Source organism: Elaeis guineensis, chromosome 4, assembly GCF_000442705.2.
Source record: "Elaeis guineensis isolate ETL-2024a chromosome 4, EG11, whole genome shotgun sequence".
NCBI lineage: Eukaryota > Viridiplantae > Streptophyta > Magnoliopsida > Arecales > Arecaceae > Elaeis > Elaeis guineensis.
The window spans coordinates 125,186,657-125,212,008 of NC_025996.2; the positions used below are offsets into that span (position 1 = coordinate 125,186,657).

At 38.7% G+C, this 25,352-nt stretch overlaps 1 long non-coding RNA gene across 2 annotated transcripts; it reads right to left on the reverse strand.

The window, feature by feature from the left end:
• Nucleotides 1-1,348: 1,348 nt before the first annotated feature.
• LOC140857015 (uncharacterized) lies at nucleotides 1,349-23,440 on the reverse strand. Of its 2 annotated transcripts, none has more exons than XR_012140497.1 (3): nucleotides 23,101-23,440; nucleotides 22,653-22,715; nucleotides 1,349-2,352 (listed from the first exon to the last, which is right to left on the reverse strand). It is a non-coding gene; the product is annotated as an uncharacterized lncRNA (long non-coding RNA). The 2 variants fall into 2 exon arrangements; XR_012140496.1 differs by lacking the exon at nucleotides 1,349-2,352 and adding an exon at nucleotides 14,956-15,633.
• Between the last annotated feature and the right edge of the window lie 1,912 nt (nucleotides 23,441-25,352).

Genomic DNA, 25,352 nt, shown 5'->3' on the forward strand with positions numbered 1-25,352 from the left:
TAATTTTAATATAAAATAATATAATTTTGATCCATTTTTCTATGTTCAAGGATGTTTATTGTGCCGAATGTCATAATTTTTATCCCGAATGTCATAATTTTGACATCCTGTATTGAAATTATGATATCCTATAGTCAAGACATGATCATATATAAATTCGATGATATACATTTTGACATCCTGTATTCACTGTCAGACAATGATCAAACAACAAAATTTAAAAAAAATTCTTTGAAATAGAATGATAAATTCAATAAGATATACTTTAACATCCTATATTCACTATCATACAATGATCAAACAAAAAAATATAAAAAATTCTTCTTTCAAATAGAATGATAAATTCAATGATATACACTTTGACATCCTGTATTCACCCTCTTCCAATTATTCATGGTAAAAATCAGCAATATATGTTGGGAAAAAAAATCAAATTATTTCTGTTGGAGCATTCCAACTTTGTCAACGACAGCATTGACTTTCTGTTCGAGCCCCACCTTTATGATTTTTGCCACAAGCTCCCCTTGGTACTAGAAGATGTTAGCTTGTGTAAAGTCCCATTTATCTGGTCTGTCTTTGTGAGCAAGAAAGTCCATATACTTCAGGCAATACAGGCCACAATCTAGGGAACCCTCGGACTGGAAAGGGCAGTCATCATCTTCTTTCATGTTTCATTAACTCACTTCTTCATTGTCACAATACATATGGAACATGACTCCTACCATCTTTTTCCACTTTCTGGCTTTAGCCTTATACTTGATGCTGCGCTTGATCGAGTTTAGATGAATAAATCTTTTATGGGCCATGTCAATTACTACCAAGTGCCAGTGGGTGTTTTCTATGTTGACGATGCTGAAAAGAAACATAAATTCTTTTTTTTTATCATCACTAACTCCATTAAAAATGAATTCTCCTACCGTGCTAGCAAGCTCATGATGTGTTGTTGTCGATTGAATATACATCCCAACTATCATTACGAGAGCAACGAGGCACTTGTGATATAGATTTGATCGTTCAATCTTTTTTTAATCAAAAAGTCTTGTCTAGCATCAATTACTATTCATGCAAAACATTATGTCAGGATATCAAAAACTAGAAGCCATTTAATACATAGGATATTTTATGACAAAGAATGAGAAATGATATATAAACAAAAGTTAAATATTTATATCATCAATTATCATCTTGTCAAATAGAAGGTCATGAAGGTTGGACCTCGTGATGCAGCCTCCTTGAGCATTAGTGAAAACAACCTCACTGTAATGGAAAATACCAAAGTTAACCATCAATAAAATATATTATATTATACCTTTCTGTAATAGGATGTCATAAAATCTTACAAGATAACTCTTTCATTCAAGAACATTTCAATGACAGCATCTTCCTCCTTGGACAAAATTCATTTTTCATGATATTCTCGTGAAAGCTCGATGAATCCCTATGCTAAAAATTTTGATTTAAAAATTTAACCCAAAATGAATATCTCATAATAAATCAAATAGGAATGTAATGCCTATCTCTTCTAATTTTTTGAGTTTGCGTGGCAAATTTGAGAGGTCGACAAGTGGTACTTATTTGGCTTTGGGGACTGCTTTATTCTTTTTTACATGTTGGATGGTCTCATATATAGTTTGTATCTCCTATTACATAGAAGGCCTTGCGTAGTCAGTGTTCTTTTTTTATCCTCCTCTCAAGTGAATATATCAATGTCTTTTGCTTATCCCCCACCTCTGCCTTCTTGTTCTGCTCCCTTCTCTTCCTTTATTCCTCCTTATTCTCCTTCTCCCTTTCTTCCACCTCCTTCTTGTCCTCCTCCATCTTCTCCCCCTCCTCCTCCTTTCTATTCCTTTCTTCCTCCACCTCCTTTTTCCCTTCTACCTCCTCCTTCTTCTCCTCCTTCCTCTTCTTCTCCTCCTCCTTCTCATTCTTCTTCTCCTCCTTTTTCTTTTCTTCCTCCTTCCTCTTCTTCTCCTCCTATTCTTTCTGCTTCCTCTTTCAAAGCTCCTTCCTTTCCTCCTTCCTCTGTTCCTCTTCATCATCATAATCTTCATCATCTTTCACTTTGTTGACATGATAATCCTCTTCCTCCTCTTCAACCTCATGCATTTCTTCCTCCTCTTCCTTTTTACCTTTGATCCCCTTTCTAATCAAGAATCTCAGTAGCTTTCAATGAATGATGAGCTATTTCCTAAGCTCCTCCATTTCAATCTTTAGTCGTACATACATTGCATAGCAAACTTGAGTGGGCAAGTCCAGCTTTACTTTATCAGTACTGAAAATTTTCTCTGACTTTCCTTCAACAAAATTGAGAAGCCATGCCTCCTATGGGGTAGGTTGAATAGCATCCTCGACCTGACAACAAAAGAAGAAGAAGAGGAAATCAATAAATTATCATATAAAATTTAATAACATCCTATAAAATATATGACATCCTATAAGATACTATGAATATAGAATATCATAATATTAATATAGAATATCATAATTGATCCAGGATGTCATAAAATTATCAAAAAATATATATTTAAAGATATTTTATCAACAATGATGTCATAATATTAGCATAAAATGATATATATGTAAAGCTATAATGTCATAATATTATCAAAACTATATTCATAAGGTATTTTATCTACAGGATATTATAACTTTCACCCAGGATATCATAAAATTATCAAAATATATATATTTAAAAATATTTTACCTATATGATGTCATAATATTAGTATAGAATTTATAATTTAAAGCTACAATATCATAATATTATCAAAATTATAATCGAGAGGTGTTTTACCTATAGGATGTCATAATTTTAATCTAAGATATCATAAAAATATTTAAAAATATATTTGAAAGGTATTTTATCTATGAGATGTCATAATTTTAATCTATCATAATTTTAACCTCGAATATCATATAAATATTTAAAAATATACTTACAAGATATTTTATCTACAGGATGTTATAATATTAACATAGAATATCATAATTTTGATCTAGAATATCATAAAATTATCAAAAATTATATATTTAGATATTTTTATGTATAAGATATCATAATATTAATCTAAAATATTATAATTTTGAGCTATAATATCATTATATTATCAAAAATATCTTCAAAAGGTGTTTAAACTATTGGATGTCATAATTTTAATATAAAATATCATAATTTTGATCTAAGATCTTACAAAAATATTCAAAAATATACTTGGGAGGTATTTTATCTACATGATATCATAATTTTAACAAAAAATATCATAATTTTAATCTAGAATATCATAAAAATATTAAAAATATAAATTTGAGATATTTTACTTATAGGATATCATAATATTAATCTAAAATATCATAATTTTGATCTAGGATATCATAATATTGTCAAAACTATCTTTGTTAGGTATATTACCTTTAGGAAGTCATAATGTTAACATAAAATATCATACTTCTGATCTAGGATGTTATAATTTATACTTAGTAGGTATTTTATCGATAGAAACATCATTGTTGGTACAGAATTCCGCCGAAGCCGGAGTTGCTGGAGTCGAGAATACCGTGGCCGCCATCGGGACCTGCAAGGAAAGTCTAAATCGGAGTTGGGGGTGCTCCGGCAAGACCCTCCGACGCTCAAGTCAGTACTCTGCTTCAACAGAAATGGAGTGCTCGAGCAGAAATTTTGGCAGAGTTTCGAGATAGAATTTTTGAGCTTAGAAAAAATATATCTAGGGATCCTTATTTATAGACGGAGAGCGTAACTGACTGACAGCGACATCTGTAACCATCTGGTAGTGGGCCGTTCAGAGCCGTGCGGAGTTTATTACGGAGAGTAGTGACGTCAGAGGTCGTTCAGGGTCATGTGGAGCTTGTTGCGGAGAGTGGAGTGGTGTCCGTTGTCGTGACTTGCCAGAGAGTGGTGGAGCTGCATGGAATCCATTGCAGAGAGTGGAGCAAGGTGGCGGTTCTTGTCGTGGCTTGTCAGAGAGCTTGGATCCATCGGCTGAAGCTCGGTTGGGATGCCTGATGGAGTAGAATGGCCCTTTACATCGTTGTTCTAGGAGAGGCTCGGATGTTTCAAGATCGTTGATGAATCTACTGTTGTCGGATGCTTCGGGCGCTGACATCTCAGGTGGGAATCACCTGCTGTAGGAGCTCGGATGGAGATTTTTTGTTGGTGAAGTCCGGAGAAGTCCGATCTCTAGATAAGTCCGTCTGAGACTTATCTGATGTGGAAGCTCATCCGAAGATCGTCCATCGGGGAAGTCCGGTTTTATGGGAAGCCTGGTAGGAGGTCGGCCGACGATGCACTTCGGATAGCGCTGGAGAGACTCGACAGACATCGGAGGCAATTGGCTATCGCAGGGACCCAGCTGCTGGAGCTCGTCCGGAACCCATCCGTCGGAGAAGTAGCTCGACTGAAGTCTACCTGTAATAGAAGTTCGGAGGGAGTTCATTTACAGTAGAGGCTTGAATGGAATTTACTTACAGTAGATGTCTGGGATAGATAGCCCGCTGTAGGAGTTCAGAGTAGACCATTCGTAGTAGAAGTTTGGCTCTCGCGGGAGCTCAATTGGGATCTGAAAGGCGGTCGACCGTCGAGGAAACTTGGATGGAGTCTAGTTACCGTAGAAATCTCACTGTCGGGGAAGCTCGAATGCAGACGAAGTCCGAAAGAAATTCAAAAAATAGTTGGTTGCTGTAGAAGGTCGGCTAACAGTGGGGCTTAGAGGGCCTTTGGAGTGGCCTAGTGGATGAGTACAGAAGTTCATTATCGGAGAAGTCTGGACGGTCGAGGGGGTTCGGAGAGACACCACACATAAGGTCGGGAGCCGGAAGAGCCCTGGAAGGATCGATCTTTTACAAACTTCGGCCGGGGGGTATTTTATACCCAACACCAGTCTCTCTACTTTCGAGTTCGGGTTTCGAATGAAGTACAGAAAAATTCTCCCGATCGAAGCTGCTCCCCTCAATTTTCGTACTCGGCGGTTGCCAGATATTTTGACGTTCAGCATGCTAGTACTGGAGCCTTTTCAAAAAAGATTTCTTCTTTTCAAAATTCCCGCCAGGGCATGGCTCTAGGTACGGTGTGATAATGACTTTGTCAGTTGCCTGTTGTTTCCAACAGCCTGTCAAGGTGGGTGGGACACGCGGCGAATGCAGACCGACTAGAGGAGATCCGCAATCATTATTACGCCGGATCCCGAGGTCTATTTAAACACGTTCTCCTCCTTCAGGGGTTTCATTTTGCTTGAGAGAATCCCTCGGTTCCCCTCCTCTTTTTCGAGAGCTCCGACTTCCTCTAGCATCCTTCCCGGCCTTAGGCGTCCTCCGAGTCGACCTCCATCGTCCTCGCCGTCTCCCTATACTCCTGGGATCAATCTAGGTTAGTTCCGAAACTTCCTGTCATTTTTCCATCTTTTCTTCTTCGTATTCTGTTTATTTAGCTTTCTCGGGGGCCTGTTTGCTATTTTTCCTGATTTTTTGGGATTTTTGTAGCTTTCATTTGATCCAAAATGTCCTCTGATATCTCCTCTTCTAGTAGTTCTAGGAGTTCGTCAGCTTCGGTTCCCCACAGTACTGGTACCGTAGATGAACCCGTAGCTAGGACCGAACCTTGTCTGGCCTTTGCGTCGGACACCATCCCCGGCTCCTTGACTCTGGATGAACTCTCACTGATAAGGATCCAGTATGGAGTTCCTCCGGAGTACGAGCTGGAGCTTCCCGAGCCATCTGACCGGGCTAGCGCCCCTCCTCCTGGCTGCTTCTGTCTGTACCAGGAGGCCTTCCGTGCCGGACTTCAGCTTCCACTGCCATCCTTTATCGTTACTCTCTTTCATTTTCTGAACATTTCTCTAGTTTCTATCGTGCCGAACTCCTTTAGATTTTTTATAGGATTTCTTTCTCTTTTTAGTTTAGTCGAAGTTCGACCGACTCTTTCTTTGTTTAGAAACTTCTACACCTTCAAGCGCCATCTCTCGGCAAAGGATTGGTGGTACTTCTCGCCCCAGTTCAGTAGAAAAGGGTTGCTGAAAGGTGCCCTCTCTTCTGTCCATAACTGAAAGGAGAGGTTCTTCTACGTTCGATGCCCAACCTTAGAGCTAGGATTACCCCCTTGGGGTTCTCTGAGGGATTCCGTCCGCCGGGCCTCTAGCCTGGAAAGGGACGACCTCGAAGCCTCAAAAAAGCTTGAGGCCTATCGAGCCCCCCTCCTCTCCGAACTTCTGAGGGAACAACTTTTGTTCAACATCGGCCTGAGCCCCCTTAACCCTGCCGGTATCTCTCCCTCTCTTTTTCTTTTTTTTTTTTTTTTGCTTCCCCTTCTTCTTGCTCTATTTCGGAACCATGCTGATTTTCTTTTATTGCAGACATGGATGCAAGCATGGCTCGGAGGTTAGCCCAGGGTCTCAAGACCCACAAGAGAAAATATGCTTCAACTTCGGGGTCGATGAAGAAAGCCAGGATAGAAGGGACAAGCTCGGCTGCGCCTGCTCCGATGCCCGTCGCCGTCGAAGCCCCTTCCGACGCCGAACCTGAAGTCCCCCGAGCCCCTTCACAGAGCCCCCCGACTGAGGGTCCTATTTCGGAGGTTCATCCTGAGGGGGCACTCGGAGCCGAAGGGAGGAGGAGAAAGAAGACCCTGGTCCGGAGGAGTCACAGGGCTGCCGCCGAGGGGGCCGGCGGCTCCGAGGAAGACCTGGGGAAAATCCCTTCAACAACAGGGACTTAATAAAGAGGCTGGTCGAAGGGTGCATTCTGCCCGAGGTAGTCGAGAGGATCATCCTCGCCGATCCTGAGCTGCGGGTCTGGGACTCTCTGGGATCTTTCCTCGAAGTAGGTTAACTCATCCTTTTCCTCCTTCCCGCTTCTTTAATTTATTCTTCAGCCCTTATGTCGACTCCCCGACCTTTCTTGCAGAATAGGCACCAGCTCGTCGCCAACATCGAGGTGGTGAAGATCGCCAAGAGGGAGGCAACTCGGGTAGAAGAAGGTCGCCTAGCCGGGGCCGCCCGCCTTGAGGAGAAAATCACCGAGGTCCTAAGTCTCTGGGAGGCACTGGAAAAAAAGGGACAAACTTCGTTCGATCTGAGGACCATCTTGGAGGAGGAGAGAGAGAAGGCTGAGGCCGAGGTCTCCGCATTGAGGGCGTAGGTTTTTGAGTGGAAGGAGCAGGCTTTCGAGCTGAAAGCGCGGATTCCATCTCTGGTCTCGGAGGCAAGGGCTCGAGCAGTGGAGGAGTTCAAAGCCTCCTCCGAGATGGAGGATCTAAAGATCCAGTTCGGTCAGGATGCCTTCATCAAGGGGTTTGAGCTCTGCCAAGAGAAGGTGGTGGGGAGGTTCCTCGAATTGGATCTCAGCTTCTTAAATGAGGCGTCCGATGATGAAGCCGGACCATCCGAAGTCGCTGCCGGTCCTCTTCCAACCAAGACCTCATCGACTGCCGTGGCCACCACTGACGATCTTCCGGAGACGCCGACCCCCTCCACTTCTGCCCCAGAGGTCTGAAACCTCTAGTTTTGTATTTTCCTTTGTGGTGATTTTTCCATCATTCTCTTGTACTTGAGATTTATTTGATCAATGAAGCCGGGTTCATCTTCATGGAGGGTCCCCTTTTTTTTTGTATTCTTTTCTTTCTTTTTATCTTCTTGCATTAATTTGAGTCATGGCGCTCTTGTCCTCCAACGACAGTGTCCTGCCAAAGCTCTTCCCCTGCCGGAGGGTATTCTCTTGAAGTCGATGATACGAGACCTCCAAAGGAAAGTTTGTCAGTTGACAAGAAAATCCAAGAAGCTGGAAGACAAACTTCACCGGCTGAAGGAGAGCCATTCAGAGGCCATTGCGGAGGCTACTCGCTTTTGGGACCTCCACAAGAAAAGTTTCATGGAATACACCAAAAGGAAAGCCGACTTCATTACAGAGCTTGAGGAACTCCAGAAACGTGCCAGCGATCGGTCTTGGTCCCAGGCTTCCAAGATCAGCTCCCTTAAAGTCGAGCTGGTGGCCGCACAGGAGAAGATCGGTCGGCTGGAAGGAAGCTCATCCTGGCTTACAGTCCAGACTGACCGCGACCAAGACTGGTCGAAGAAGTTCTCCGACCTTCAAAAGCAGCTGCAGGATGTCGAGGCGAATTACGATGCCTACCGAGTCGGCTGGAGCAGACAAGTAGAGGACTACCGAAGGAGGCTCCAGACGGCGATTGATGAAGTTGCCCGCCTTCAAAGGTGGCTATCCGAGAGAGTCCAGCCCGTCCCTGCACAAGGTTCTGACGAGCTTTGCTCCTTGAGGGGGACTATGGCGGAACTATCTGTAGCCCTTGGGCGGGAGGAAGCCGAATTATGGCGGCTGAAAGTTCAGCTGGTCCACGAGCAGCAGGCAATCGAGTCTGAGGTCTTGAGGAGGAGGCTTCGAGAGTCGGAGGACGAGCGTCGATGGTTCCACCAGATGTACCAGGATATGCTGCTGAAAAAGATGGAACTAGAAGAGGAAGTCAAAAATTTAAGACGATCCATAGTAAGGGCCAGAACTGAGAGCACGAAGTTGGAAGAAACTGGGCTTCCTTAGAGCCTCCTCTTCTTTTTTTTTTTCTTTTTATTTTTGGCCTTTAAGGCTTTGTAACATGTACTTCACCAACAAAATGAAAATAAAATTATCTATTACCTGGTCCATTCTGGTATTAAATGGTTGTTTACCAAGCTCCATCTGTCTTCCATCTTGTTCGACGTCGAAGTTGTCTGAAGGTTTCTAGCCGTCGCCGTGTCGATTCGCCCTTAGGGACTGGAGATTTTTGCCAAGGGTATTCTCTCTCGTCGAGATGAGGTCCCTGGTACCTTTGATATAGTTTGTTTTTCACCTATCACCGGTGTAGTTCGTCGCTTTTCCTTTTCGTCTCCCTCTTTCTTCTGTGTTCGAGTGAGGGTCTTCCCTCTGCTCTTGACGGGGTCACGAGAATGTAGAGGAGTCATTGAGGAAGCTTTCCTCCTTATCGATCAACCAAGTCTTTGTTTGCGTCGGGATGAGGTCCTCCCCTTGTTCCCGACAGTCGGTTTCAGCTCGTGTTAGGATGAGGTTCTCCTCCTGTTCCTAACAAGGCTGTGGAGGCACACAAGGGCCGTTGTGAGGGCCTCTCCCTCCATCCAGTCTTTAGAAAATCGGGCCTTCGACTTTGCTCATGTTAGGATGAGGTTCTCCTCCTGTTCCTAATAAGGCTATGGGGGCACATAAGGGCCATTGTAAGGGCCTCTCCCCCCATCCAGTCTTTAGGAAATCGGGCCTTCGACTTTGCTCATGTTAGGATGAGGTTCTCCTCCTGTTCCTAACAAGGCTGTGGGGGCACATAAGGGCCGTTGTAAGGGCCTCTCCCTCCATCCGGTCTTTAGAAAATCAGGCCTTCGACTTTGCTCATGTTAGGATGAGGTTCTCCTCCTGTTCCTAACAAGGCTGTGGGGGCACATAAGGGCCATTGTAAGGGCCTCTCCCCCCATCCGGTCTTTAGGAAATCGGGCCTTCGACTTTTTTCATGTTAGGATGAGGTTCTCCTCCTGTTCCTAACAAGGCTGTGGGGGCACATAAGGGCCGTTGTAAGGGTCTCTCTCCCCATCCGATCTTTAAGAAATCAGGCCTTCGACTTTACTCATGTTAGGATGAGGTTCTCCTCCTGTTCCTAACATGCTTAATTTCATTTGTATGGAGAGTTATCTCCTGTCGTTATAAGCTCATACCAAAAGAAAGAAATGTGCGAATATAAAAAGAATTTTTATTCAGGGCAAAGTTGTCGGTAATACATTCGTAGATTTTTTGAATCCTATAGCCGCAGAAGGTCTACCCCCCATTGGGGTCCCCCTGAGATGGAGTTGATAATCCCAATCGGAGGTCGATCTTCAGGCTGCTCCTCCCTCCTTGGCGGTTCCGACTGCGGCAGGGCCCTAGGTCGATCTTCCCTTCCTTCAGGTCGACGTCGAATGAATCTGTCGAGCCGACCTCATCTAATGAGCCCCTCGATCTCATCTCGAAGCTGAATACACTCCTCCGTGTCATGGCCGTGGTCACGATGATAGAGGTAGAATTTGTTTGGGTTGCACTTCTCAGGATGTGAGCGCATCCTCTCCGGCCTTGGGAGCTGCTCCCTAACCTCCATCAGCACTTGAGCTTTCGAGGTGTTGAGAGGGGCGTAGCTGTGGAACCTTCCGAGAGGAGAGCCTCGCCGAACTCGACGGTCTGGGCTCCTCTGCTTACGAGCTCGGGGAGGAGTCCGGACGCACCTATGTCCGAGAAGAGTTCGAGAACGTGGCCGAGCTTCACTCTACCCTTTTTCAACTGCGAGCTTGCTCGAGTCTCCCGTCTGCCACTCTCTCGTAGTCTCCTCATCCTTCATCTTGAAGGCTTCTTCTGCTCGAGCATATCCTTCGACCCGAGCCAGCAAATTGGCAAAATCCTTGGGGTACTTCTTTTCCAAGGAGAACAAAAGGTCGTTCTTCTGAAGGCCGCCTTTCAAAGCGGCCATCGTGATCGATTGGTCCAAGTTTCAGACCTCCAATGCAGCGACGTTGAAACGGTTGACGTAAGCCCGGATGGATTTCCCCTCCCTTTGCTTGATGTTGATGAGGAACTCCGAACCTCTCTGGGGATGCCGGCTGCTAACAAAATGAGCTGCAAACTGGTGGCTCATCTGGTCAAAGGAGAAGATGGTACCCGACTTCAACGTCGAATACCAGTTCCTTACTGCTCCCTTCAGGGTGGATGGAAAAGCTCGGCACAGAATGGCATCCGGTGCACCACGTGGAGCTTGTTGCAGAGAGTGGAGTGGTGTCCGTTGTCGTGACTTGTCAGAGAGTGGTGGAGCTGCGTGGAATCCGTTGCAGAGAGTGGAGCAGGGTGGCGGTTCTTATCGTGGCTTATCAGAGAGCTTGGATCCATCGACTGAAGCTCGGTTGGGATGCCTGATGGAGCAAAATGGCCCTTTACATCGTCGTTCTAGGAGAGGCTCGGATATTCTGAGGTTGCTGACGAATCTACTATTGTCAGATGCTTCGGGTGCTGACATCTCAGACGGGAGTCACCTGCTGTAGGAGCTCGGACAGAGATTTTCTATTGGTGAAGTCCGGAGAAGTCCGATCGCTAGAGAAGTCCGTCTGAGACTTATCTGATGTGGAAGCTCATCCGAAGATCATCCGTCGAAGAAGTCCAATTTTATGGGAAGCTTGGTAGGAGGTCGGTCGGCGATGGACTTCGGATAGCGCTGGGGAGGCTCGACAGACATCAGAGGCAATTAGCTATCGCAGGGACCCAGCTGCTGGAGCTTGTCCGAAACCCATCCGCTGGAGAAGTAGCTCGGCTGAAGTCCACCTGTAATAGAAGTTCGAAGGGAGTTCATTTACAGTAGAGGCTTGAATAAAATTTGCTTATAGTAGATGTCTAGGATAGACAGCCTGCTGTAGGAGTTCGGAGTAGACCGTTCGTAGTAGAAGTTCGGCTCTCACGGAAGCTCAATTGGGATCCGAAAGGTGGTCGACCGTCGAGAAAACTTGGATGGAGTCTGGTTACCATAGAAATCTCACTGTCGGGGAAGCTCAGATGCAGACGAAGTTTGAAAGAAGTTTGGAAAATAGTTGGTTGCTGTAGAAGGTCGGCTAATAGTGGGGCCCAGAGGGCCTTTGGAGTGGCCCAGTGGATGAGTGCAGAAGTTCATTGTCGGAGAAGTCTGGACGGTCGAGGGGGTTCAGAGAGATGCCCCACATAAGGTCGAGAGCCGGAAGAGCCCTGTAAGGATCGGTCTTTTACAAACTTCGGCCGGGGGATATTTTATACCCAACAATCATAACATCCTATAAGATAATATAAGATACTATGAGAGCTTATTGATGTTAGTTTACCTCATGGGACTGGATTTTGTCAAAATTTTGATCGTGCCTCTTTTTTCTATAGTCACGCCACCTCAATAACCTTAAAAATTTTGAAGGATCATATAAGGCTCTGATATTGGTATGCTCGAGGAACCATGCCTGCACATGAATATTTTCTCAAATCAGGCTATAGAAGAATTTAAAAAAAGACTGAACTGTGAAGATACTATGAATTATCATGACCATGAGGACTGTCGAACAATTAAGGAGAGTGGACTGCCTCGTATCCTTGTCAACCCTCTTTGTTTGGTGTGGCTTCTCGGACCTTAGGTAATCAGCAATCTTTGAGAGGACTCAACCATCAAGTTTTTGAAGGCAACGGCCCATGCAAAAGATCCCAATTGAGATAAGTCATCCAAATAGAGGATCAAATCTCTTGGATATGTTTGGTTTGACTTTGGAGCCAAAAAAAGAACAAGCATATATATTATCCAAAGCCTAATTGTATCCTAAACATCCTCCTTTTAGATGAGTTTAGTTTATCATCAAAGACTCTAACCTTTTATGCTGCAGGTTTAGCCTCTTCCCAAATCTCTTGAATAGCCTCCCCATCTTCTTTGGATATTTTTCGATGGCTGAGATTTTCATCTCGTGACACAGAAGATCTAATATAAGTGCCACTTTCTTAGCATTGAATATTATTATTTTTTCAGCAAAAATAAATTGATCCCCTCCAACATGATATTTTATGATGTTTGAAAGTAGTATCTCATTGACCATAAAGGGCTCCATGTCAACAAAGGTGCCAAATGGTGTCTTTCAGATCAGCTCTACATGTGCACAAGAAAAGCCTACTTTTCAGATGTTTTCAACATAGACTGTAGGTTTACATGAGTTCTTAAAAGTTCGAGTCCTTTCTTGAAAAATTTGGGGTAGAACTTGACTTGACACTACAACAAAGAATTGGATAGTCAACAATAAGAAATCAAAGTAATAAACAGTATGTCATTCAAAGGAATAGGATGTCATAACATTATCAAAAAATTAACTTCTAGAGGTATATTGCTTACAGCATATCATAATTTTAATCTAGAATGTCTTAATTTAGACATAGAATGTCATAATTTTTATACACTATCTTTTGAAGATATTTTATCAACAGGATGACATAATTTTTATTTTAAAATATCATAATTTTGACGTAAAATATCATAATAATATCAAAACTATATTTGTAAGGTTATTTGCCTATAAGATGTCATAATTTTAAGCTATAATATCATAATTTTGACTTAAGATATCATAATAACATCGAAAACTAAATTTGCAAGATATTTTATCTAAAAGATGTCATAATTTTAACCTACAATATCATTATTTAGACATAGGATGTCATAATATTTTTATAGACTATCTTAAGAAATTATTTTACTGATAGGATATCATAATTTTAATCTAAAATATCATAACTTTAATCCAAGATGTCATAATAATATCAAAAACTATCTTCAGGATGTATTTTGCTAATAGGATATCATAATTTTAACTTGGAATGTCATAAGTTTGACATAGGATATTATAATAATATCAAAAACTATCTTCGAAAGGTAATTTGCTTATAAAAATTCATAATTTTAATCTAAAATCTCATAATTTTGAAACAGGATATCATTATAATGTCAAAAACTATCTTCGAGTGGTTATTTACTAGCAGGATATCATAATTTTAATCTAGATATGATAATTTTGATGCAGAATGTCATAATAATATCAAAAACTATCTTCAAAATATTATTTACATAAGGGAAGGTCATAATTTTAACCGACAATATCATAATTTTTATTCAGAATATCATAATTTTATCAAAACTAACTTTGAGAGGTGTTTGCCTATAAGATGTCATAATTTTAACCTAAAATATCATAATTTTAATTCAAGATATCATAATATTTTTATAGACTATTTTTAAGAAATATTTTGCCAATAAAATGTTATAATTTTAATCTAAAATATCATAAATTTGATATAAAATATTATAATAATATCAAAAACTATCTTTATAAGGTAATTTGTCTATAAAAATTTACAAATTTAACATAGAATCTCATAATTTTGAAACATGATGTCATAATACTGTCAAAAACTATCTTCGAGAGATTATTTACCAGCAAGATGTCATAATTTTAATCTAAAATATCATAATTTTAATATAAGATATCATAATAATATCAAAAACTATCTTCAAGATATTATTTATCAATAAAAATTTATAATTTAATATATAATATCATAATTTTGATCCAGATATCATAATATTGTCAAAACTAACTTCAGAAGGTATTTTGCTGATAAGATATCATAATTTTAATCTAGAATATCATAATTTTGATCTAGTATATCATAACATTTTTATAGACTATCTCTAGATATTTTGCTAATAGAATATCATAATTTTAATCTAGAATATCATAATTTTGACACAAGATGTCATAATATTAGCAAAAATTATCTTCGAAAGATTATTTATCGATAGAAATTCATAATTTTAATATAGAACCTCATTATTTTTATTTAAAATATTATAATATTATCAAAACTATATTTGAGAGATATTTTACCCATAAGATATTATAATTTTAATATAAAATATCATAATTTTGATTCAAAATATTATAAAAATATCAAAAAGTATGCTTGATAGGTATTCTACTTATAAGATATCATAATATTAAACTATAATATCATAATTATGATCTTGAATCTTATAATATTGTCAAAACTATATTCTCATGATGTTTTACGTACAGCATGTCATAATTTAACAAAAAAAGTTATAATTTTAACCTAAGATGTTATAAAAATATCAAAAACTATAGTTGAAAGATATTTTACCTCTAGGATATCATAAATTAATGGAGGCATGTCATGTATTACTACAAGATGTCATAATTTTCTCCTACTAGTTAAATATTTGTTAATAGGAGGTTATACTTAGTTAATGTAAAATGTAAAAGTGAACTACTCTTAAAATCATTGAGGAAGTAAAAAAACTCTTAATGGATGCCCTAAAACTTTACCTTCTTTTTCCTCTTTTTCATCTCCCAAAGGTCATAAGTGCATCTTCTCCCCCGTAAACAACCATTACTGTGCTCTCTTTGATCATCTCCTCTTCTTCATTGTCTTGTACTCGGCTTCTTTTAAACTCAAACTTTTTACGGACCATTACTGAATAAAAATGGTTATCTGAAAACGAAGAAGCTCCGATCGAGATGGTCCGCAAAAAGCAGAGTCTCCATCGGAAGAACAAGACCAACCACAGAGATGGTCCGATCAAGATGCTCTGGTTGTCTGAAGGAAGAAAATGAAGAAAATGCTAGTCGACAGAGTGGGGGGAAGATGAAGAGATATTTTGGGAGAGAACACAAAGGAATTTCAAATGGATTTTTCTCCCTCTCTCTTCGGCGTCTCTTTTCTTTGCTAAGCAATGGGGGCAAAAGCGACTTTTCATCCATTTGAAAAGACCAGGACTAACGATGCTGCAGAGCATGATGCCGCCACCTCCATTTTCTTCGTGTCTTCAAACATCCGTTTTGACAGAAGCAACATTCATCACATTGCGCCATAAGGGTGCTACGTGGACCAATTAGGTGATGCGGTGCACTCCACGTCAGATTTTCTACACCCCTTGCAGTGTACAAAGAATTTAGCTTAGCTTAAGAGATTAATGGACTTTACCTCAATTAGTAGGCCCAGTTGATACTCCACGTCGGTCTTCTCCAACCTCAAAAGGCTGTCCACCTAAAAATAAATCTAACCTAAGTTAAAAAACTAGAAAAGTGAATAAAGTCAAGATTAGTCTTTAGTTAAAACTAATCATCAGCACAAGAACGATATAAGGATAGATTAAAAAATAACATAAGAATACAGAGGGATTAAGAGGGAGATAGTAGAGGGCTTTGGTCCATCTTTGAAAAGAAGAGCAAAAGAATAAATAAATAACTAAGTCTACAGCCAAAAGAGAAAAGAAAAGAGAATTATTCCTCTCTTAGTGAAGAAAAGGATGATATATCATCCTCCATTTGGCTGCAACTCATGAGGGTTTCATCCTTCTTCAAAATAGAAATTAACAAAAATAACATAAATTAACAAGAAGAATCTGACGATAAGAAATTAGATTTAGGATTTACCTATGAGGAGGATGAAGAAGAGATGGGTTGACATCTGGCACAGAGGAAGAGAAGAAGAAGATGATGATGATGATGATGAGAAAGACGTGGGATGGGAGAGATCGTGGAAGAGGGAGGGCATGCATAGAAGAGAGAAAGAACAAGGAAGAAAAAAGGGAGAAAGCTTACAGTATGCAGAAGAGAGATAGACATGGAAGGAGGGAGGGCGATGGGAGTTTTAATTGCTTAGAACAAGGGATGCACAATGGGGAAGGGCGGTGGGGTTTCTATTGCATGAAATAGGAGATTTATTTTTCCTATTTCAGTCCTTATTTAGTAACCACCTTAACAGGCAGGCCAACCAGATGGACTGACTAGGTCGGACCTCACATCCTCCCTCTTTAAATAAAATTTTGACCTCGAAATTTACATAAGTTTATGAAAAGCTAAAGATATTTTTCTTTCATCTCACTCTCAAGTTTCCAAGTCACTTCCTTTTCTGTGTGATTACTCCATTGGACCTTGATATAAGAAATAGCATGATGTCTCAGAACTCGTTCTCTTCTATCCATAGGTTGAATTGGTTACTCTTCACATGTCAAAAATCCTCATATAACTTTAATGGCTCGTACTCTACCACATGATTAGGATTGGGTATGTACTTCCTCAATATTGATACATGAAATACGTTATGTATACCAAAAAAAAAGGGGGTAATGCCACTCTGTATGCCACTTCCCCAACTCTGTCCAAAATCTCGAAAGGACCCACATATTTCGAACTGAGCTTGCCACGAATACCAAACTGCATTAGAACTTTGGTAGGAGATACTTTTAAGAAGACATAATCCCCAATTTGGAACTCCAACTTTGATCTTCTATTATCTGCATAACTCTTTTATCTATCTTGAGCTATTCGTAGCCTTTTCCTAATTAATTAAATTTTTTCAATAGTTTGCTACACCAGTTCAAGGCCCAATAGCCTTCTTTCACCAACATCATCCTTTCAAGGCCCAATAGCCTTCTTTCACCAACATCATCCTAACAAATAGAGGATCGACACTTCCTGCCATATAATGCTTCAAAGAAAAGCCATGTGGATACTAGCTTGGTACTTGTAATTATATGCAAATTTCACTAGAGGTAAGTGACTATCTCAAGCACCTCCTAGATCCAGGACAAATTCTTATCATATCCTTTAGAATTTGAATGGTTCTTTCAGATTGTCCATTAGTTTGTGGATGAAGGTGGTGCTAAAGTTCAACTTGATGCCCATGGCTTTATGTAAACTTCTCCAAAACTAAGATACAAATCTAATATCTCTATCTAATACTATAGAAACTGAAACTCCATATAATCTTACAATCTATTCAATACACAAATTTGCTAACTTCTCCAACAACATCCCAACTCTTAAGGGCAAAAAGTAAGCTAATTTCGTCAGTCGATCAATAATCATCCATACAGCATTGTTATCTTTAGGGGTTTTAGATAAACTAATCATGAAATCTATGATTATATATTCTCATTTCCATTGAGAACTAGAAAGAGATTGCAAAGGTCTTGCAGGTCTCTGATGTTCCACCTTTCTTTGTTGATATACTAAAAACTGAGATACATGTTGTGCAATGTCCTTCATGCCATTCCACCAGAAATTTTCTTGTAGATCTCAATATATTTTAGTACCTCCAAGATGTCTGATATAAGCAGAGCTATGGGCTTCTTCTAAAATCTTTTTCTTTAGTTCTGAATTCTTAGAGACATAAAGTCTATTGCCAAACCTTAAGGAGCCATCTTTATGAACTTAAAACCCTACTTGAGCTCCAGATTCTACCAACATCCTGCTCTTCTAGAGTTTTGGATCATCGCTCTGAGATGCTTTAATCCTTTCAATTAAAGTAGATTGTAATATGAGATTAGCAATTTGAGAGTTAGCATCATACAGGTATACTATAACACCCAACCTTTTCAAATCTACCAAGATAGTTTTTTGTGAAGTAATTAAGGCTACCAATTCAACTGATAATTTCCTACCCAAAGCATCCGCTACCACATTTGCTTTTCTTGGACAATAATTGATGGTAAGGGTCATAATCTTTTAGCAATTCCAACCATCTTTGCATCAAATTCAATTCTTTTTGGATGAATATGTACTTAAACTCTTATGATCACTATAAACTTCATAAGGCTCTCCATATAGATAATATCTCCATGTTTTTACAGCAAAAACTATAGCCACTAATTATAAATCATGGGTGGGATAATTCTACTTATAAGATTTTAGCTATCCGGAGGCATAAGCAATTATCTTCCCATTCTACATCAAGACAACCCCAGGCCCTTTCGAGAGACGTCGCTATAAATAGTAAAACATCCTACTCTAGATGGAATAGTGAACACTGAAGCTATCACCAATCGCTTCTTTAATTTATGGAAGCTCTGCTCACACTCCTCTGTGCATTCAAATTTCACTCATTTTTGAGTCAATGAGACAAAGTTATAGCAATGTGAGAGAATCCTTCAACAAATCTATGGTAATAGCTAGCTAATCCCAAAAAACTATGTATTTCAAATACATTAGTGGGACAAATCTTCTCAACCTATAAGGAGCTATTCTATAAGGAGTCTTAGATATGGGATCAATTTCTAGAACCAAATCAATAGAAAACTCAATCTCTTGCTCTGGAGGTAACCCTGGAAGTTCCTCAGGAAAGATATCTGAAAATTTTTTTACAACTAAAATATCCTCTAGCTTCTGTTCCTTTTGCTAAGTATCTCTTACTACAGTCAAAAATCCTTCACATTCCTTCCTCAGAAGCTTCCTAGCTTATAGAGTGGAGACTAACTTTAATGGGGAATATGATCCACTACTTGCGAAGCTAAATTCTAGCTAGTCTGGAATATGAAAATTCACTATTTTTTTTAAAGCAGTCTATAGTAGCATGATATGCTACCAACCAATCCATACCAAGGATTATATCAAAATCCCTCATCTCCAATACTAGCAAGTCAACCATCATTTCTCTATTTGTAACACTAAGGATGCGAGATTTGCAAATAGAATCCACCACAATAATATCACCATTCGGAGTAGCGACTCTTAAATCAGACTCAAGTGGCACAGGTAGAATTCCACTATTCCTCCTAATAAAATTAGTAGATATAAAAGAATGTATAGCATCAGGATCAAACAGAATATAAGCATAATTAGATAATACCCTGATCATACCTGTTACACATTCTCAATTTTAGCTATAATCCTAACTTAATGAGTTCCAACATGAGGTCTACTTTTCAAATATGGTAAAAGAAAAGATAACACTAGTAAATACCTATCACTATAGAATTGAAAGCATTTGCATCCTACAGAGTGCATAAACTCTCCCTTCAATCCTCAGCCTCTGCTGCAATCCTTCTTGTTATGGTCTTGATTGAGAAGCTTGAATAGATAGGGGTGCCTGAGCAGGTTGATACTCAAATCATACTATAAGCTCCCTCCTCTTAGGACATACATTTGCCTTATGGCCAACTACCCACAATTGTAACATACCCCTACAAACCTTGTACAATCTCTTATAAAGTGACGTCCCCTACACCAATGACATTGGAGAACATCTTAGGGCTGCCTTCTATCTCCTGAAATCATAGTGACTAGCCTCTTGTCCCTTAATTCAACAATCCTGCTACCATGACCTTGAGGACCACTCAGCCCAGTCCTCTTTCTTAGCATTCTATCTCTTTCCCATTGGGTATTATTAAGTTCTTTCTCTATGACTAACGCTTTGCTGAGCACCTTCTTGTACATAGAGAGCTCAAAGTTAGATACCTGTTGTTTAATTTCGGTTCTAAACCCAATCTCAAACTTCCAAGCCCGATCTTTTACCTTTTCTACTAATCCTAAAGCATAATTGGCCAGCTCTTCAAATTTGACTGCAAATTGAGCGATCGACATATTATCTTGCTTCAACTAGCAAAATTCCTCATACTTTTGATACAAAACACTATACGGAAGGCACTTTTCATAGAAAGCTTCTCTAAAGACTTTCCAAGTGATATGTGCAATATCTGTACCCAATCGTTCCCTTTCTATCTTGCACCAATTATAAGCTTCTCCACGTAACATGAAAGAAGTGTAACAGACCTCCTCATCAGAATACTTCAAAACCACAAAGATTTTCTCTATCTCACCTAACCAGCTTTCAGTGCCTAAAAGGTCAGAGGCACGTTGAAAGGGTGATGGGGTAAATTTCTTAAATTCCTCCAAGCCAGTGTGATACTCTTGCTAAAGTCTGATATTTCTTTGCTATTGGGGAGGAGACTGCTATTGATGCTATGGCTACTGCTGGTGCCCTTGTTGTTGTGTAATTTGAGTGTTTGGATTAATTGGGAGAGTGAACTTGCTCTCCGAGGGCAATAATTTGAGTGTTTGGATTAATTGGGAGAAGTGAACTTACTCTCCGAGGGCAACCCCAAATCCTCCCTGAGTCCTTGGGCCTTGAGATAGGATTGTTGATATCCCCACGTTGGTGAGCATCACTTGCTGGTGTAGAGGGAACATTAATTTTGATATTCAGTAGGCTTCCAAGCATTAGAACCATCAGCAAACTGCATCGGCCTCCTCACACATCCTCGTTCACTACCACAAACCATCTTAGCCTACACTAACCAATATTTGTATTCAAAGTCATAATCAATCCTAATTCTTAGTAATCAAAAAGAACACATGATTCACAATTATATGCTACCTAATATACACACTCAACTAGAGGTTTGCCTATCCATACTCATTTAAAGCTTATCCTTCAGAATCTTAAACCTAAGCTCTGATATCATCTCTGTCACACCCCAAACCCTATACTTGGGTTGGTCACGTGACACGACAGTATATCCCCTAGAGTATAATTTTAAAGTATATGCAAGGCCTGATAAATCTGAACCAAAATATTTAATTCTAAGAAATAAACAACTAAGGCAAACCACATATTACATTCTTCATTGAAAATTAATATTATCCAAAAATACATAATTCAGACACATCTGATGTCAGATACAAAACTTAACTACTACTATCTCTCACCAAAAAGTTCCAACTCGATCTGATCTAGCTAGGTATTTTACGGCTCTAAAAAGAAATAAAAATAACAATATGTGCTAACAGTTCGATAAGAATTTCCTAAGCAGACATACAAGCATGAAAATATAATAATTCTTTAATAAATATATCCATTGAGAAATAATGGTTCAAAATTCAAAAAATTAACAATTAAGTGTTTATATGTCCATTTCAATAATAATACCAGGATGTTCATCAAATTTTAATATATAGCAATTTAAATGTATGCAATACTCCATCAATAGCAGCTATGATATGCTCATCATATCTGATCAGATCAAAAATTTTATTCGATTAAAATTTTATTTTTAATTACTATTATTTCAATCAACATCAGGTTCAAGCTATTACTCTTATTCACTATTTTATTATAATGTCTAAAATAGATTGGATCCAAATTCTCGATATTTGGATTGTTCACGATCACATTTTTGTTTGTAACTAGCCATACTCAAATACCACATTCTTATCCATGGTGATGCCATACGTATAAAATTATCACGTTCCTATCTGTGGTGAGGCCATCTAATAAAAGTATCATGTTCCTGCCCATGGTTAGACCATACTGATAAAAATATCACATTCCTGCCCATGGTGAGGTCATACTAATATCGTAACTAGTCCAAGTGCCTCGATTTAAATCATTAAAAATCATTCTCTTCATTTCTTTATTATTATTAGATTATAAATTATTTATATATATATACTTTATTTATGTAATTGACAAAAAATGAGATCATAAAGAATCAAAACTGGTAATACAATGTAAATATGCAATGCCCACAATTTCTAGCATATGATACCAAATATTTATGATCAATGCAGGTGGTTGTGATCAAGATTTTATGTCCCATCAGGATGGGATGCGTCCTAATGGGATGGGGGCATCTCAACCATCCCGTCCCATCCCGTTTCTATGAGAAAATGAGATCGAGATAGAGTCGAGACTCTAAAACCTATCTATACAGAGAGAAGAAGAAAAAGGAAAGAAAGAAAAGAAGATGAAAAAAGAAAAAAAGTGAAAGAAAAAAAAAAAGAAGAAAAAGAAAGGAAAGAGAAAGAAAAAAAAGAAAAAGAAAAAAAAGAAAGGGATAAGAAAATAAAATAAAAAACATGAAAGAAAGATAGAAGAAAAAAAATAAAAAAAGAAGAGAAATGAAAAAAGAAGAGAGAAAAAAAGAAAATCTATCGGGATGCATGACTAGGACAGCTATCGAAATGGGACAGGACAGTGGAGCATTCCGTTCCATGGATATACCGAGACACCTCCATCCCATAGGATTTAAAACTTTGGTTGTGATTAGAGATCCTTATCTCTAATAGCTAACAAAATTCACCCAATTTGCCAACTTGAACTGCCGCACACCTAAAACATCTAATTAACCCTAAATCAATATTTAGTGCTAAGAAATTTAGAAATCACTCTCGTTTCTAACTTGCATAGTCATGACCTAATTTCCTTGATTTCTAAGATTCAATCTATCATTCTATTCCTATCACAATAATTCATAATTAGCTTAAAAGATTAATGGACTTTACCTTAATTAGTAGGTCCAGAAGAGTCTCTACGTCGATCTTCTCCGATCTCAAGATGTTGTCCACCTATAGATAAATCTAACCTAAGTTAGAAAAATAAAAAAACAAATAGTCAAGATTAGTTTTTGGTTAAAACTAATCATCAGCACAATGAGGACATAAGGGTAGATCAAAGAAGAACTTAAGGATGTAGAGGGATTAAGAGGAAGATAGTAGAGGGCTTGGTCTATCTTTGAGAAGGAAAGTAAAGAACAAATAGATAACTAAGTCTATAGCCAAAAAAAAAAAGAAAAAAAAGTTATTCCTCTCTTGATGAAGAAAAGGATGGCTACATCATTCTCTATTTGGCTACAACTCATGAGGGTTTCATCCTTCTTCAAAATAGAAATTAACAAGAATAACATAAATTAACAAGATCAATCTAAAGACAAAAAATTAGATTTAGGGTTACCTATGTGGATGATGAAGAAGAGATGGGTTGACGTCTAGCATAGAGGAAGAGAAGAAGAAGAAGAAGAAGAAGAAAGAGACGTGAGATGGGAGAGATCGTGGAAGAGGGAGGGCGTAGAAGAGGGATAACAAGGAAAAAAGGGGGGGAGAGAGAGAGAGAGAGCTTACGGCATGTGGAAGAGAGATAGGGATAGGAGGGATGGCGATGGGGGTTTTAATTACTCGGAACAAAGGATGCGATAGGGAAGGGTGGTGCGGTTTCTATCGTATGAAATAGGAAATTTATTTCTCCCGTTTTGGTCCTTATTGGACGACCGCCTATGACTGCCTTAACAGGCGGGCCAGCCAAATGGATCGGCTGGGCCGGGCCTCACACTAATAGATCTCAAATCCTTGGGTTGTGAAGAGCTGTTAATGGGGCCAATTTAGATTTGAGGTTCCCAAAGGAAAAAGAAAAAGAAACGTGTGTCAAGATATGTACTGAGGCCAGGGATAAGATAAAAAAAGAGATAAGCTTTCTAGTTCAAGATAGTGATTGCATTGCCATTTTGCGAGTACCATCAATAATGATTCCCATATAAAGAAAAGTACAAATTTGATCTCAAATTAATGAAAATGACAAATTCAAGAGACAGAAAAGAGAGAAGATTTCAAATCCTATAACAAGCTTCTCCATTAAAAATAATAGTAATAAAAAAAATACTTTTGAGGCAAGAACAGAAATAAGCCACTACCTAAATCGGACTGATTTTAACCTTGGGTCAAGGCTATTAAGTACCAATTTCCAATGGTTTTTCTTCTTGTTCCTTGAATCGAAAAGGGGATAGAAAATGAACATTATCCTTTGCAAGCTGAGAACCCTAAAAAGGCCCCTATTAGTCATTATGGTACTATATAATGACAAAAAAACAACCATAAGACATTTCACAGGAATAAATGCTTTTATATAAAATAAATATACAATGCAACTACTGCATTTGATAAGATAACCGCTTAACCTCAAAAATATGAGACAACACCAATATTTCATATATTTATAAGTTCCACTAAAAAAGAAGAAAATATTTGGATGCACTAAGTATCAAAAAGATTCAATATTTGTTAAATATGATGAATTTTAGACAACTGAAGTTCAAGAAGTATGCGCGCACATACATACACACATCCATCATACATACAAACATATGTGCATATACACAAAAGTATATATATACATGTCTACTTAAATACCTACATACCTAAGTACATACATACTTAAGTATGTAGGTATGTACAAACAAATAGATAGACATACATGTATAGATAGATATATACATACCCATACATACTATATAAGTACATACATAAGTATGCACATATGTATGGATATACATGCACACAAACCATGCATATATGTATGTATGTATGTACATGTCTACATATATACATATGTACATACATACAATCATCTCAAGAGCAAGGGTATCTACTTCTCCCAACTCCAAAATCAATAATGAGATATAGAAATTTAAAATCTATACTGTTCATCGTGATCCTTTCCACTAAAAGTGCCTTCGAATTGAAAATTACAAGTTTTGGTGGTCCCTAACCTACGCATCAACTATACACAAAAATAGATGGCTTCAATTGTGCTAGTGTGCTAAAACAAATAATAAAGCATTTAAACTCAGAATTCACCTTAATGATCATAATCTTTACATGTTAAAAAATGTGGATTAAAAATCAATATATTTTAATGCTGAGATATCAAAACATGGTCCCCATATTATTTTTACAAACCATTTCTGTATCAACGATGGATAGGTTAGAAACCACCCTCCAAAAAAAAAGTGCTTTTTGATTTCTAGAAATTTTTTGGTTGTATAGGTTATGATCACGATGCCCATCCTCAATTTGATTTTCCTATTGCTTTTTTTGGTTGTATAGGTTATGATCACGATGCCCATCCTCAATTTGATTTTCCTATTGCTTGCTTGGGAGTTTGACAGGTATATATACCATCTCCTCTTAAGAGGAGCAAAGCCCCCCCCCCCCCCCCCCCACTCTCTCTCTCTATATATATATATATATATATATATATATATATATATATATATATATATATTATTATTGTCTCATCTTGAACCTGGTTGAAAGCATACCACCTCATATCGGGTCGAAATTGAGACAAGACAACATGGGTCGATACATACCCGAAGCAGCCTAAACCAACCCATACCCATCCAAACCAAGCATTACCACCCCTACTCTATG